We start from the raw sequence: 16,950 nt of genomic DNA, 5'->3' as shown, positions 1-16,950 counted from the left end.
TCAGGTAAACAACAACAACGACAGTGGAAAATAAATTTCACATGAAAAATATTTTATGAAAATTACGTTCCTAGGTCAGTGTGTGCATGTATGTATATGTACACTCTACTCTTTAATTATTTCGCTTCTTTTCAACATAGTTTTTCACTCTTCACTTCACCTACTCTCTTTCATATGTTTTTCTCTTTTATAGCTTCAGTGATATATTGCGGCAATTCACTGCTGCAATGTTGGCTTATTTGATTGAAGGATTTAAAACTTGAATGAACATAAAAAATTATTTAAAGATGGTTTCGAAGGAAAAATCTCGAAGATAAATAATTCATTGTATGAATTTCTTCAATTTCCTAAGTTAATACGAATTTCATGTTAAATTGCCTTCAAAAAAATCTCAAAATTTACTTTAGCATAACACGAGCGTAAAATTATTATGATTTCAATTCAGAAATTTACTTTGGATTTAATTTTCAAATTCTTCATTTGTATTGAAAGATTTTACATTAAAATTGTTAATTCTTTCCAGGAATACAATTTGAAATTCATGTACTTCGATGCTAATGTATGAGCATGTAATTATTTTGTATTGCTTGTTATTCTTTTCAAACTCGCACAAGTTCAAAATGTTCAAAATATTTTTAAATCATAAAAAGTTACTAGAACAACTTATCTTGAAGCGTAACATAAATTAAAATTTAATTTGTGTATGTTCATTTTATACTTTTAATAAGAATTTAATACATTGCAGTTTCTATAAATCAATGCTTCATTATTGTTTTACTATAAAACTAGGTCAATTGTCTAATGATTTGTGAATTTTATAATCCCTTTATATTTATTGCAATTAAAATTTATGTGAGAGACAATTGACTTAAAGCGGTGTTTCTCAAGCTATGCATCGCGACACAATAGTTTCATCAAGTTTGTCGCTAAAAGAATGCTGATACAATTTTTTTTTAATAATTGATTTACAGTGATGCGTTGTTTAAATATGAGAATCACTGACCTAACCCTCACAAACAATGAGCATACTCATCTAAATGAACGTACTCATGAGTATACTCAATCAATATAACTGAGCATGCTCAATTTCGGATTTCTACTACGAAGAACTACTATGACGATTTTGCAACAGAAGAGAATCTTTAAAGATAATTAAATCATTGTCATGTTCATTAATGTTTATTGCGTAAAGCGAAACAAACAAAAAAAAGTGTCAAATTTATTATAAAAAATCAACTGGGGACTTTAGTACTCAATATTTCTTCTCATTTCTCTTCATCTTTTTATTCTACACAGTCAGTGATGAAATACTGCCTTGAAAAAAAGTAAAAATTTCAACAAATTATTTTTGATTTTATTTTGTTTGCAATGTAGTAAAGAATTTATACCCACTGAGAAAATAGTGTAAAGGAAGACTGTGAAACGAGAGACACTTGAAGTTTTTTAAATGAAATAACAAACTTTTCAGCCAAAATAGTTTAAAAGCCTCAATGGACTATAATCCAATGAACTAAAAAGGATTTAAAGTCCACTATTTTTTGGAATGGAATTCAAATGGAATTAGTATGGAACTATAAAAAACATTTTTTATGGCTTGTTGTAAATAGACTCAAATAAAAACAACAAAAGATAAAATATAGCCCAGACATGTATTTCCACTCGCACATGTAATTCTGTTATAAAACCTATAAATCATGTAATTAGTCTCCTAAAAAGATTCTTCAACATTGTAAAAAGGTGCCGAATCACCCTCCTTTAATTAAGTTTTAATTAATAAATGTTTTTTAGGTAACCAACATGAATTTGTTCATTCACATTTCCTGTTTTGTCTTCCATGATGTAGTTTGTAGCACAATTTAGGTCACAATAAAAGTTATATATTTTAATAATTCACGACGTGTCGTGTGAAAAAGCTCCCACATTTGGGAATTGAGACAGAAAAAAAAGAAACTTTCTTTCCATTTACGGCCTTTCCTTCTATTCCGCCTACATTGTGATAAAAGAATGTAACAGATGAGCATCATATTTCCTTTCAATAAATACATCAGACATTTGTTTGATATGTCTGGCTGCGGAACATAGAACAACAAATCAAAGAAACGCCATTAGCAAAATGGAAATGGTTATTAGAAATCTTGGCGCCGATACTTTTTTTTTGAAAAGTGAAGTTTTCTCATTTTTTTCTTTATTCTGATTCTTGCTTCATTTGGCGCCAGTAGATCAGTACATAATGAGACAATCAGGATTCTGGAAAGTCTTTGAGAAATGAGAAAAAAATAGCAACAATTTATTCGTTTAGATTAATGAAATATTGAACAACCAGTAGGAAAAACCGTGGGAAAAATAACATCCACAAAACTTCCACAAAGGATTCGAGATTCTTTATCAAATTTGTTATATTTTATTGGATGGAAATCCGAATTGTTTAAATATTTTAATGCTCACCACAGTTATTTTATGAATAAAAAAATATTTGGCAATCCTAAAGGCAGTCTGATATCTGGATGGAATTATTTTACATAATTATTTGTACATTATTTAAAATTTTAATTTATATGAAATTTATTCGATGCTGAATTTGCGGGAAATAATTTATGGATATGTTAAAATTTATGACTTTTTGGAAATTATTAAACAATCTCTTCTGTGAAAAATTGTTTCCACAAAGTCTGAAATCAAATTACTCAATGACATTATTCTCTAGAAATTTAAATTCATCAAAAATATCATAAAAGGTGAATCCTTTATCAATATGCAATACATTTGCCAAGTGTATGTCAATATCCCAAAACAATCCATTTTTATATCGTACCACATGGATTTCCCTTCCAACAGAAAAAAACGTATGAAAATTTCATTTCGCATACATCACAATCATGTTGCAGAATTTCAAGTACATTGTGTTGTCGTGCATTCCATAAAAAGTATAGAATATCAACCAGCATGAAAAAGTATGCTTCAATTTTTAATTAAATTCGCATATAAATTTATGCCATATATATATACATATTGTATATTCAATTCAAATAAAGACTGTTTTCATTCTCATATTACAATTTTCTTTTCTTCTTTTCGTTTTTTGTTCATTATTTTCACAATAATGCGAGAACTAAAAAATTAATTCAAAACAAAACGACTGTCCTGATTTTCTCATTTAATTTCATTAAGTCTCTTGTCATAATATCATGAAAATGTTCTCTCGAAAAACTTTTTTTTTGTTTGTTGTCGTAAAGTTGGGGGGAAAATAAAATAGAAATTTAATTTGAAAATAGGAATTAGTGTTTGCTGAAAAAGGCGTTGAATTGGCGACACAATATAGAAATTCAGTCATATTTTTGAAGGGGCTGTGTGGTTGATTGGATTAGTAGACATAAGTTATGGTTATTTCCATAATAATACTCGGTATATATTTTTGTTCCATATTTAGAATGTAAAATTAGAATTTTACTCGGTCTATTTGATGGACAGGGAGAAAATTGCTAATCCAACTAGAAAGCTTTTTACAAAATAAACTTTTCATGCTTGAATGTTTTTGATTGGTTGGAAATTAATTAGAATGCTGCTTATGATATTTTGAACTATAATTCATTCAAAATTTCAGGGATACCACACTTAGGTAATTTTAAATACGTACTAACGGGTAGACGCGAAGTTGACTTAACGGCACCATGACAGCGGATCTCATGATTCCCAACATCAAAAAATTCGGTTCGCTGCTAGGATTAAAGTATCCTATTTCTCAATATGTCTGATTTTTCAATGTATAGTCTCTTAAATACAGTTCAAAATACTATTAAATGTTTGTGAATACTGAAACAAAGCCTGCCAAAAGCATAAAATATCCGTGTCAATAAACATGATGATTTTTTCAACCATTTAAATCTGAAACAGCCACAAAGCAAATGAACCCTTTTGCCTTTTCATCATTTACCTCACAAAAAAAATCATATTTATTGATGAAATAAATGTCATTGAAAATTGATACAGTTTGAAAATAAATGCTGTGAGGAAAACATGAAATTTCCATTTCATATAAAATTCCCAATGCACCATTTCCAGTTTCAAACTTTTTCTTTTCTTTTACTTTATACATTCTTTCATCCAACAGAATTGTACTTTAAATTTTTTTATCTATCCTGAAAACTTTCTTCTTATTTCAAAAAGGCATAAAACTTTTCTCATAAACTGTACTACAAGGCATTGACACCAGCTAGCTGTATAAGAATATCCTCATCATCATCATCATTTGAACTGAGAAATGTGTATATAGCATGAATTAGACACCAGGATAAAAATTATAGGAATAAACAAAAATTCTTTGAAAAAGAGATGAAATTAAATATTCCATGTGTGAAGTCGCGCACACAAAAATTCTAATGAAATTTGTTTTAAAACTACTCATGACAAAATTTCATCATGCTTGATATGCTTATCTTTTATATAAATGTATGAGCATAAATATTCCGACAGCTCTAAAGGAATATAAGAAAAAAAAAGTTTTCCTATCTCTCTTTTTCACTTCATTCATTTGCTCGCATCTTTCACACAGCCGCATCGTGCTATAAATAAAATTAAGCCAATTTGCCAAAATTTGATGACAAACATTGCGGCAAACGTAGAATGGGGAGAAAAATTAAAGTGAGAGTAGCAGTGCGAAATAAAGAGATGTATATTCTTTACACAACAATCGACGTCACAATAAGAAAACAAAAAAATTTCAGAGTAAAATATGAGAGTAGACGTCCTAATGAGATGTATGTCAAATAAGTAGCAACCACTTTATAGTATATTTATAAATAGTTTACGGTTGGTGCATACACAATAGAATTCACAGTATATGAAAGAATTTTCAATGTCGTAACCGTGAATTAAGAAAGAAATAGGATCATCTGTCGTCTAAATTTAAGCACGATGCGATGCATTTTCGTATTTATTATGTGTGTTGAGTATCATCTTTTTTTTTCTTTTTTAAATGTCGTTTGCTCAATATTTTATCCGAAGATTATGCATGCAAAATGAGCGGAAAATTAAGCGTTGCCATGTTTCACAAGCACGCATGTATTATCTCTTAAATATTTTTGACTCATCAAATGAAAAACAAAAACAGAAAAACTGTGTGAAAAGAGTTTATTGGAACTATAAAGTCACATCACGTTTTTACATATTTTTTTGTTACACACGCAAAAAGTAAAGAAAAAGTTGACATTTTATATAAATATGATGATCAGCTAGTACCAACCTTAATAAGATTGTGTGCTGTGAAATATTTTAGCGTCTTAAAATAAACATTTTTACACACTGAACTACTTATTATATGCTTGTTTTTTGCATTTTAATGATCTTAAAAATCGTTGCTTATTTATTTGAAAACTTTTATTTCTCCTACAGAATTTTATGAATCGGTGCTAATTTTTACACCCTCTTTTTGCCATAAAATCATCATCTGTCTTAATTATGATGAATAATGAATTAGCTCAATCTTGTCAGTATCTCATATTATTCATGTGGGAGAGATTTTTAATGATTATTTTAATGATTTCAACTAAGTTAATTAAATTCCTCTTTTTAACATTCCAATAAACATCTACATACTTTGTAAACTTAGCAGAAATTTTATTATTTGCAAAATCGTCAAAGTAAATTTAGGAACTTGCAATTTCAATAAATAAATGTCTATTGGCGATGAGATATAGGAAGAAATTTTTATTAGACTCTATTTTGTGTTACTTCTGTCAGAATAAATTTCTGTAGCAATTAATGTCGTAATATTTATAAGTTAAATAAGTTATTAGAAAAACGTGAACCGAATTGAGACGCAAAATTATAAAACTTTGATACATCTGTATGCGAGATGTTGATTTTCATAGGCATCAAAACTCTACGGATAAATCGATAAAGTAAGAAAGTCTTAGCACTCAAAGCTCATTAAAAGAAGAGTGCAAATTAGGTAATCGATCAAAAATCCGGCCGGTGTGACTCTGACATGAAACCGGATCTAAACCAAGTTCGGCACCAAAATAGGACAGTATGAAAATATCATGCTGACAAAGTCGAGCACAAAACATGACATGAGGTAAACTCTTGCTCTTGCAAAAAAAATGCTAATTAATAATTGGTTAGACCTTGTCATGGTGTGATTTGTCAAATCAATGTCTAGTCCACTTACACTTAATTTCAAGCGAATTAATTTTTAAAAGTTAAAATATTTAAAATAAGACCAAACATCTATGCTCCTTATATGAATTTCATATAAAGCTGATTAGATTAATATCAATTGCTTTATGACGCCTGAATTAAATGCAGGATATTTTAATCATAACATACATAAATCAATAGCTTCCAAAATTAAATCAAAAGCCAAAGCAAAAGAAGAAAAAAATCTCAACAGCTTCATTAATTCAATAGAATTTATCATCAATGAAATGTCGAAAGACGGAAAAACTCATTTTCAATTTTATTAAAGGAAAATTTATTTACCTGAAAAGGTTGAAATGAAGAAAATTGGACCTCTGTTTACCTTAAAAATATAATTTAATATATGCTTGATTTGATATCTAATGGGTGATTTCTCGGAGCCTTTTCCCATCTTAATTTGACCAGAAAAAGCATTCACAAAAGAAATATCAGAACAGCAAGCAAAGGAAGTGCTTCTTTATTGAGAAAATAAAAAATAATTGATTTTCTCTTTCTAAAAAGCTTCTTATAATACTATAGTCTGCTATAGTCCAATATAATGCATGATCATATACATATCAAACATGCTGCATGATATAGGAAAAAGAGAAACTTAATATTCCATACGAATGACGATAATATTTCAAACAACTTAACAGCTATTGTGATGTGGGTAACAAAATGGTTAACCTTTTAACAATAATGCAATTTCTCTCATTTAATAATAGAGAATTCCTCTATACAGATTTATTCAGTTAAAGGAAGGAAAGATGTGTAACATAGAATGTCTTCATTATTGTCCCTTCTTGTCATTCTCTCACGTTCAAGTCTTTCACCTTAAAGTTCACAAACTTTGTAACTGAGAAGAGTGAAATTATGACATGAATATGGCAAGTGTGCCATTAAATCGGATTTATCTAATAGTTTACTTAATCTTCATCTGAGAGCAAATGCATCTGAGCAATTTATTCCCGTAAGATTTACTAATGTTGACAAAATTAAGAGTGTAATTTATTGATGTTGATAGCAAAAAATAGCTTCTTATCAATCCCCATAAATCTCTGCTAATTTCCTAACATTTTCAATTCATTGGAAATTGTAAGCATAAGAATGTAGCTGGAAGTCAAGTGAACAAAAAAGAAGGTAGTCTTATCAGTTAAATAGCTTTTGAAATCAGCAACGCATTACATGCAATGATTCTAACTTATGATGGTAGTAAGCCTGCAGACAGCTAGACACATTTAGAGCATAAGAACTCTTCATGTAAAAACTGTTCCCTTCAAGCATTTAGTGAATGAAGTAAAGCGGAAAATATTGATTTGTGTCTCGCACAAATTTTTCTTTTATATCACAGTTATTTCAGAATGAAAAACGAGAATTATGGCAAAAAGTTACGCTAACGTAAACGAAATAAGGCGTGGTGCATGAAGAACCTGCTTAGAATAATCTTTATTTCATTAAAAGTCATTAAATTCCATGCCCTCAATTGCTGTAGAAATGAATAAAACACATGTATACATACAACTCAATTCAAGAGATGAAATTTCAGTAGCCACAACTTTATGAATAATTTTTCCATGATTTGCTTTCATTGTTCCTTCCCTAAAACAATACAATATGTATTTTGGACTCATCATTTACTCATTGATGAAGGTAGCTCGTAAAAAATGCGGTCGGGACTTTTTTTTTTGACGGAGGAAGGAGAAAAAGTTATCGATTTCTGTGAGTTTTCTTCTTTCCTACATGAAACTTTAAGACATTGCTCATAAAATTATTGACTTGATGTACTTGCCTTTCCCTCCACAATGGTTGTGTCCTTATGTTTCATGAATATCTAATTTTTTTCGTTTGAATAAAAAGCAAATTCATTGCGATGACTGTCGCAGACATTTTTTGAAGCTTTCGATAATCAAAAATGATAGCTTTGATAGACATTTTTAGGGACCGAAATGGCAGTTCCATTTTAAATGACATTTTAGTGTCGTTTAACTTTGAATAAATACATAAATAATTTGTAATCAGTCTTACTATAAACCCAATTCTGATTGTGAATTAATGGCATTATTGGACATCCATTTATCTTCATTGAATCCTTATGTTGTTCCAATTCACTGTTTTTTATTAGTTTCCCCTTTAGAGTAACATTTAACAAGATATTAAGATGGATGAGCTAAGGAAGCAGCAAATATAAAATTCCAGTTTAACTTCAGACAATTTCTTTATACAAGGGATTTTCTTTAGTCTATCAATCTTTCTTCTATTGTTTTGGCTGACTGGGTCTCGTAGCCATAATGGTGTCATGCTGTAATAACAAAGGAATCGGTAATTAATGTTAAATTAAATTGAATAAATTATGATAATTGGTGAAATTGTGAGGCAAACAAAAACGACGACAGCAGAGACTGAGCAAGTTAATAAGAAAGAAAGGAAAGATTCATTTACATCATCGCATCGTCTTGTATACCATCTTACAATGTGTCTGCAGTATGAATTTTATCATCAATTTCTAATGAATAAATGCTTCCGTGCTCATTTTTGTTTACAAAACTTTTCATTATTCTTCATTTTCCTTCTCGTTGAATTTCGATATCCTTTTCACCTCTCAATACAATTCAGTTTCAACTACAATTATTCGTTCATGGCAATGATGATGATGACTATCAGATAAATGTTTTATTTAATTGAGCGTAAAATGGTTTTCGATAATTTCATCTCATCATAGATATCATACGACACAGCCAAGAAGGAAATAAAAACATGAGAAATAATTTATGATCCGATGAGCATTGATTGGATCGACTTAAATGTTCATTTTTGACATCGATTATTCATTTTATCGATAACATTCACATACTGAAATATAGCGAATGAGAATGTGAAAAGTACTAATATTGCTAACATCTAGTTTAGCCTTCAACATGCAGACATTTTGTGGTATTAAGTTCAAGTTATGAATGTGTGGATATAAATTGTTGATGCTGTTGCTATTGAGGATATGCAATTTATCAATTGAAATTTATGGCATATTTTGTGTTTCACAATCCTTTAGATAACTATAAATTTAGTGTGCATGTATCTTCTCAAAAATTATTAGGAAAGATAAGGGAATTGAGTCAGTGATAGTGCTACTCAAACTATGGTCCGCGACACACTGCTTTATTCCACTAAAATTGTCTACATTTCTTAGGTAAGGTCGGGTAAGGTTCTACATTTTTTTTAATTTTTTCGTGCTGGCTTTATGACTAGATGAACATCAGCTGATGAACTTAATTCCATTATTATTTTATGCAATTTTTACGATATCGTATGACCCTCAAAATTCATATCCAACTATCTCAGATTCAAATACTCGAAAATATTAATTTAGAAGCAGCACGGAAAAATATTCAAATTTGTTTTCATTCATAACATTATGCCTACATCGCATGGCATCCGATGGTTTTATTCTTTAGAAAATTCCATATTATTCTACAAAAAATACAGCTTGATATTTCTTTTGTTTCGTTTGCGCCACGTTCTTCCTTATCATATCCCGAACAGCACAATGTGCTCACTAGGGCATCGGTACGTTGCGTTATTAATGGTAAGACGCGAAGTTGCAGTGATGCATCGTGACGCTCGGGTAACTTAAAGTTACTTTAGATTCCTTCTTTATATGGAATTAAGTTCAGTAATGCACATGAAGCAGAATAGAAAATTTATGTAGCAAGAGGAAAAGTTTTTTGCAAGTGCATGAGAAGGAATAAAATTTTTGTGTTCTCAGAAGTTTTTCGTTCTAAAGGAACTAACATTTTTCTTTCATCTAAAAAGGCAGCTATGCTCAAACTATGTTGTGTAACAATTACATAAGAAAAACCTCTGTAGACACAAAATTAAAGATTAAGATGTAAGGTATACAAATGTACGTGCGAATGTTTGTAAATTGCAAAAATGATTGTGCTGCGTATCTGATGAAACGATAAAGTTCTAGAAAGTCAGAAAATTTTGTGATGTTTGCGTTTTTTGAGAAGGCATGATTTCTCTAATCTTATCCTTCATCTCTTCATAGTCTTGATTTTGAGGTCGATCACTTTTTTGTGGATATTTATGATTTACGTAACATAACACATGAACAGCCTCTTACGTAGTTCGGTTCTTTAACTATTTTCCAATGATTAACAGTCAACTCAAAACACTAAACTTCTTCCACGACTTCGATCTATCCTATAAAAATATTTGCAAAGCATATTTGTTCTCGTTATATCAGCTATAAAAAAGGACTCTTAAAGTCGCAATAACAAAATACCAAAAGTTCGTGCTTGTTCCTCTTTAAAAATCCTTGCAGTCCCATTTTCATTTTCACTTTAAGGAAGAGAAACAACAACAAAAAGGCATGTAAAAGTAGAAAAAATGACTGCGAGAACTTTTCTTACAATTTTTTATGTCAGAACATACAAAAAAGCTTTTTTTCCAATAATCAATATTTTTGTGTGCTTCTGCTGTGACTTTCATTTTGTATATATATGCAATGTGTGTGCCTGTTTATTATTTCAATAGCAAAACGAACAGCACAGTGAAAAAGTGTTCTTTTTATTCCATCGTACGTTCATTCTTAGAAAGCACACATAAATTGAACACAAATTAGCTTTTTAGCTGCTTCTGCTCTTTAACAGCTGAAAGAGGATTCTTCATATAATATTTGGTTTACCTTGCTTTCGTGTGTAATGTTGTTCCCACACCGCAGACTACATATATCTACACAGTAAAGTTTACTTTCACGCGCCAATGTATTTTGAATATTTTTATCGGAAACAAACTTTGAGTCAAATTATCATGTCAAAATGTTTGAATTGGAATATCATGTGTAGGAAATGGAGGTAACATCGTGTGAATTTACATATTCGAAAAAAGTTCTAGTTATTGATCCAATGACCTATATAATAAGTTTGAACATTTTTAAGTGGATCCTTCACATGTGAGGATTCATTAAAAATTATTAAGTCTTTAAGTATGTCTATTAATTTATGAAATTATACACCAATAGCATGAACAGTTTACTTTAGTTTCTCAAGGTCTAAGAATGATTAAAAATAGAATGTTAAATGGCAGAAAATGTGTGCACTTAACCTATACTGTTCATACTCTTCCACATTTATCAAAATGAAAAATGATATTTGACGTGGGAAACATGAAAATTTATTTCATGTACAAGAAACCAGGAATGAAAATTTATTTCAAGCATATAGACATCGGCAACAACAAGTTATTTTTTTTCTTTTACTCTTCATGATTCAACAATTTTTTCATATTCAGGACAGACTGGTTTTCCTTTTTCTTTCCCCTTCCTTTATGACTTTGAACTTTTTGAACTTTTTCATTTTAGTCAATGTCTGACCATTAGACTTACCACAAAAAAGTTTAGGATATCCCACTTCCGTCACTAATCTATTAAGGAATAACAATATAAGTATTTTAAGGGAACTCCTTGCAAAGAAAAACCATAAATTCTTGGATGGATAGAAAAACTCAATTGCATGCAATGAAGTAGCCAAAAATTTATTTAGGATGACGGGGGGAATTACCAAAAAGAGCAGGGGTTTGACCCCCAAACATATAAAAATAAATATATACATTAACCTGCATTAATCTTTCAACAGCTGTAGCTATTAGCAATTGACATGTTTAATGTGTAAAGAAGAAATCATGCCTTTCCATTATTCAGATATACAAGCTCTTGCTTGTAGCATTTGTTAGGAAATGACAATAGATTTTATCTCATTCCTTAAGTCCTGTATAACTAATTTGTTTTCTAACTTCCTATTTTAGTAATTTACTTATCAAAATATCCATCTCATGAATAGACCAGTGACAAGTCTCATTTACTCAGCTTCAATTTGATCGACGTGTTGATTTTATGCTTGTGAGAATTTTTATCGAATTATACACGTGTACATTAAATAATAGATACTATTTTCCTGCAAAAACGATGATGTGTCGTTATCTTATTATTAACAATAATCATCGAGGCGTATACAGGACTGCCAGTCATTATGCAATATCATGATAAAATTGTGGATTAAGGAAGTAGGTTTCTGTGTCAAATTAAACTTACAATCACGATATTGACATAATTGGTTTGAATGTGATGTATAGAATATGTCATTCGCATTCTAAAATAATGTCAAATGTAAGGAGGAACCAAAACCTATAAGTCTATTCTGGACATGTTTCCTTTCTTTTATCTATAATAAAAAGAAAACTTTAAAAAACTTTTGCTCTTGATTTTTATCACCACGACATGTCATAAAAAAGCTGTGGCATCTGAGCAGCATGACTTCATTTACGCATCATTTCCCCCTCAACACTCCTCATAAAAAGTGTAAAATTGTTCGTCTTATTGACATACAGAAGAACAAGTATGAACAAAAAAGGAAGGAAAAGCTCAACTATGAAGGAATTTATGTCGTAAGATTTTCGACTTTTATTTTTTATTTCTTCCTTCTCTACATCCACTTTTCAATTTTATTTTCGTTTATATCACTCATTGTTCGTGATCTATTCCATTGTATTCCTTGCTTCTTATCATTACTGTTGGTATTCAATATAAATCACAATGTGGTGAGGAGAAGAATGAAAATTTTGCAGTCATAGACGAGAAATGAGCATCGGATATATACAACATGGTAATAGCAAAAGGAAGGGAAGTAATGGTTTATGTCTAATAATGGATTGAGTTTTGAGTTTTGAGAGAGGGACTTATAAAATGGAAATGTATCATGTCACGATATTAAAATTGTGTCGCTGAAAGAAAAATGACTTAAACAAGAGCTAATGAATGGAAAACAAGGAAATGACAAAATGGGACACAAAAAGTTGCAATGTTTGTTGGTTCCGCTTCATTCCGGATTATTCATAGCTTCAATTACATTTCTTGTCATTTGTTTGATTTTGTGTCAGAAACCTCAAATTTGTATCAAAACCAGCTTGGTTTTACTGGTTTTGCTGACAAATCAGAAGCTTTTAAACTTTTCCATGTTCCTTCCAAATAGAGCAATTTTCACTGCTGAATTCTAATCAATCACACAATCAAGCATTACTTCAATACTTTCACAATTATTCATAATTGACCCTGAATTGTCCAGAGATCATTAACTCTCAATATTGATGTCATATCCGCTCCTTTTCTCTGTGTGTATCTCTTAATCTATTTGTCTATTTTTACAAACTTCCTCCATCTCATCATGTCTTCTTTCCAGTTTTATTATGTTTAGTGGGTGGAAAATCTGCTGTTGATACAAAAAAAAAAGTCACAGTGAGTACCGTTTTGATCATTTGTTGATGCTATGAATATCAACAATAGTCTCGTACAGAAAAAAGTGGATGACATTAAACAATATCATGATAATCAAACGATAATATTAATCATAATAATGACAAAAATAATAACAGCGCAAAAGATGTTTTTATGGGCTACATCATTGTTCACATTCGTTGGCATGAACATCATCATAAAACTTATTATTAACATTGATATTTTCATTATTTTTGCTTACAAATTTTTGTGATTATCATCTCTCCCTCATTTCTCAATCAACCTAATTAAATGAATTATTCGTAATCATGTGCGTCGACGCCATTGCATCAACATGTGTATCCTGAATCAAGTGGATTTCTTATTTAGTTTTCTTCTTTGTTATACTTATTTACGACTTGAAGATTAAAGACTTGAAGAGTAAGAAAATAAGAAGGGATTGCAATTTGATATGACTGACTTAGAAGTGCTGATCAGTTACATAATAAGCTTGACTTGCTGATGACAAGGTCGCAGCAAAATCGGTCTAAACTTAAATATATTCCAGACAATAATCTACTTAGACATAACCTTAAAGTGCTTTAAATTGAACCTTAATAAAAAAATATGCAGGAAAACGTAAAAACATGAAAAGCTATGTTGTGCCTAAATACTTAACAATAACTTATTAATAATGGTTTTGCAATATATTTCTATTCATCGTTTTTGCCCCTAAAGCCATGCACAAAAATGTACAAGTGTACACATGTTTGTAATAAAACTAGAGAATCCTTGTTTTCCTTTCTCTCGTTTTTTGCTGCTATGTATACTTGAGCACAAATATATCTTTGGTATTATTATTGCGGAACATCTCGTGGGCATACTTCAAAGATTTTCTTTCACTTCACAATTTCCGCACAAGTAATTTTTGGGAAAAAGGAATGCCTTTGTAAAAAGAAACCATCTTCGTTCGCTTTTGTTTTTTTTCCGACTTGCACATCCTTAAACACGTTTTTTTATTCTCTACAGTATAAGAATGATGCTCAAAATTGAATGAGAAATGTTGAAAGAAGAACTGAAGCATGGAAGGAAAGTAGGTTGTCATGTTTATATATTGGCAAAATATATTTGATGAAGAACGACTCCAAACCAGTAGAAGCTGAATACAAAGAAAATAACAGAAAATGAAGAAAGATATTTGAAAAAAAACATGCAGGAATAAGCTTATATAACAATTTTAAGTACATTATTGAACATTTTGTGCATAAACATTATTTGAAATAGCAGTAAATCATCCTAATCTTGATTGCTGCAAATGCGCTTTTCCAAGTTGCATTAAAACTTTCCAAACGACTCCTTTCTTTTCTTTAAAGCTTTAGTTTTTTTGGCATGTATGAAAAGTTAAGGATAAAGAAATTTCTCCCAAAAGACTAAGTACGTCGGAGCCATGTGTGTGTGATATACATAGCTTATACTTCCATGTTTTATGAGGTCGAAAGGCAGCCAAGATAAATTTCAATTTTTTTATTCCATTCTTTGTTCTTCTTCTTATTTCTTCTTTAGAAAAACCATTTTCAATATTCTTGTTTGTGTTGCCTTTTTGAGAAATTACCAAAATATTTAAATTGGCAAACAGAGGTATGGTTATGTAAAGTATGAGGTCATTGACATTTCAATCCTGTGGCTTGAGACAGATCGTAAAGTTTTATATAACTTTGATTGCCTTTTACTGATAATGAATAATTTATCTTCCATTTTAATATTCATGAAACCTTCAAAATGCGGTAATGAAAGCTTTAAAATACAAAAAATCTTCTATTTGGCTTTGGGGCGTCATAAATAAAATTACTGTATTTATTGGTTTGTGCTTTATTCCTTAGAATATTACGACTGATTTTAAGATGATTGAAATGTTTATTGTGTCGAATTCCAAAAATAAAATAAAGCACCAAATAGAATCCTTCTCCATGTGGAATCCTAATGACTGCTAAGCGGCTTCTGTTTAGTGTTAATAAAAGAGCTTAAGCGGAGCTTAAAAGCTCATTTGTGTCGCTCGGGCAGATTAAGATTGATCTTTTTTAATAGCCGCAATACCCATCTAGTTCCAAAAATCTAAAACTTTCAAAATTCATTGACATTTATTATACACAAAAGTTCTAGTTGATTGATTCATTACAGCTTACAAATTCATTTTCTATGACTACATTCCTTATCCTAAAAGTCAATAAAATGGGTCAATGCACACACACTTGAGCATTTAATTTATACCATATACAGAATTTTTATTTCGGTATATCCTCATGTCTCAATAGACATACATTTGTGAAATAGGTTTACCCAGAATAGAACAAAAGTTTTAGTCAACTATAAAACCATACTTCACACTAATACATTTGGCAAAAACTTTTCTATTTTAAAGCGTTTGTAAAAAGTTTGTGTCATGTTATTATTTCAATAAATTTATGACATGCTAAAGTAACATAAAAAAGGAAGCAAAACTATTTCAATTTCCTGAATGCATTTATATATTTTTTAGCTTTGTCATTGTTTAAAAGCTCCCCCAGCCTATAAAAAATTGTAGACTATTTTTACCACAACATAACTATTCACTCATTCGTTCATTGCCATATTATTTGTACAATGGATGTGAGTGGTTAAAGTTCAAACATTTTATAGTCGTAGACTGGCCTTTACATAATAGAAATGTTCCATTCAAAAAAGGTGTTAAAGTCATTCTATTGTGGTTTTCTGGACAATTTTCCACATATATAATATCATTTCATCTGTAGACAGCTATAAGAATTAATGGAGTGCGTGAAGCATCTGACAAATTTTCCAAGCAATAACTTTTCATATGAATGAATAAATTTTCCCAGCCGCAAAGTATTACAGCATTATAAATTTGAGAATCGTGCTTAATATAACGATGCGATATCATATTTTTAATGCATTCATATTTATAATTCTACATCTTGATGGATGAATATTTATGTAGATGTGGTAATAAAGTAATTGGCATAAATATTTCATATAAAGAACTTTTTACAGAAATTCAATTTGTCACCTCATGTTTCTCATTTAATCCTATTATTTCTTCTATTCTCGACATTCTGTTTTCAAATACGGATGTAATTGATGCATGGCAATTTGGAAAAAAATTCTTTCGTTAAGACAAATATCGATGTAATACATTTTTTGTCATTGCAGCTGTAGAGCAATTTGCTGAATTGTCAAAACATTTAAACTTTCCTCCCATTCCTTTCCTTTATGCTACTTTATGTAACTTCTTACAGAGAAAACATTGCAAAAAGAGCAAATGAGAGAAAAAAAAGTTCATTAAGTGACATAAGCGGTTTGGAGAGACATGCTGGCATTAGTTCTCTTTAATTTTGTACAACATAAGAGAAAAATAAAATAGAAAAAGGCGAGAATCTATAAAAAAAATATTTAGTGTCAGTGTCTTGGACACAAAGTTCTGAACAAGCAGACTGGCGTCGAAAAAATTT

General features: G+C 30.1%; 1 protein-coding gene across 2 annotated transcripts in view; it reads left to right on the top strand.

Moving 5' to 3' along the window:
• LOC139088900 (glutamate-gated chloride channel-like) overlaps positions 1–16,950 on the top strand; it is a 47,321-nt gene that overhangs the window by 1,100 nt on the left and 29,271 nt on the right. The gene's annotated exons all lie outside the window — the stretch shown is intronic.

This window comes from Chironomus tepperi, unplaced genomic scaffold (assembly GCF_022539635.2).
Source record: "Chironomus tepperi strain 1889 unplaced genomic scaffold, CSIRO-AGI_Ctep_v1 contig_172, whole genome shotgun sequence".
In the NCBI taxonomy this organism is placed as follows: domain Eukaryota; kingdom Metazoa; phylum Arthropoda; class Insecta; order Diptera; family Chironomidae; genus Chironomus; species Chironomus tepperi.
Note: the sequence above shows the minus strand (reverse complement) of the source record. Positions and strands in the feature narration are given on the sequence as shown.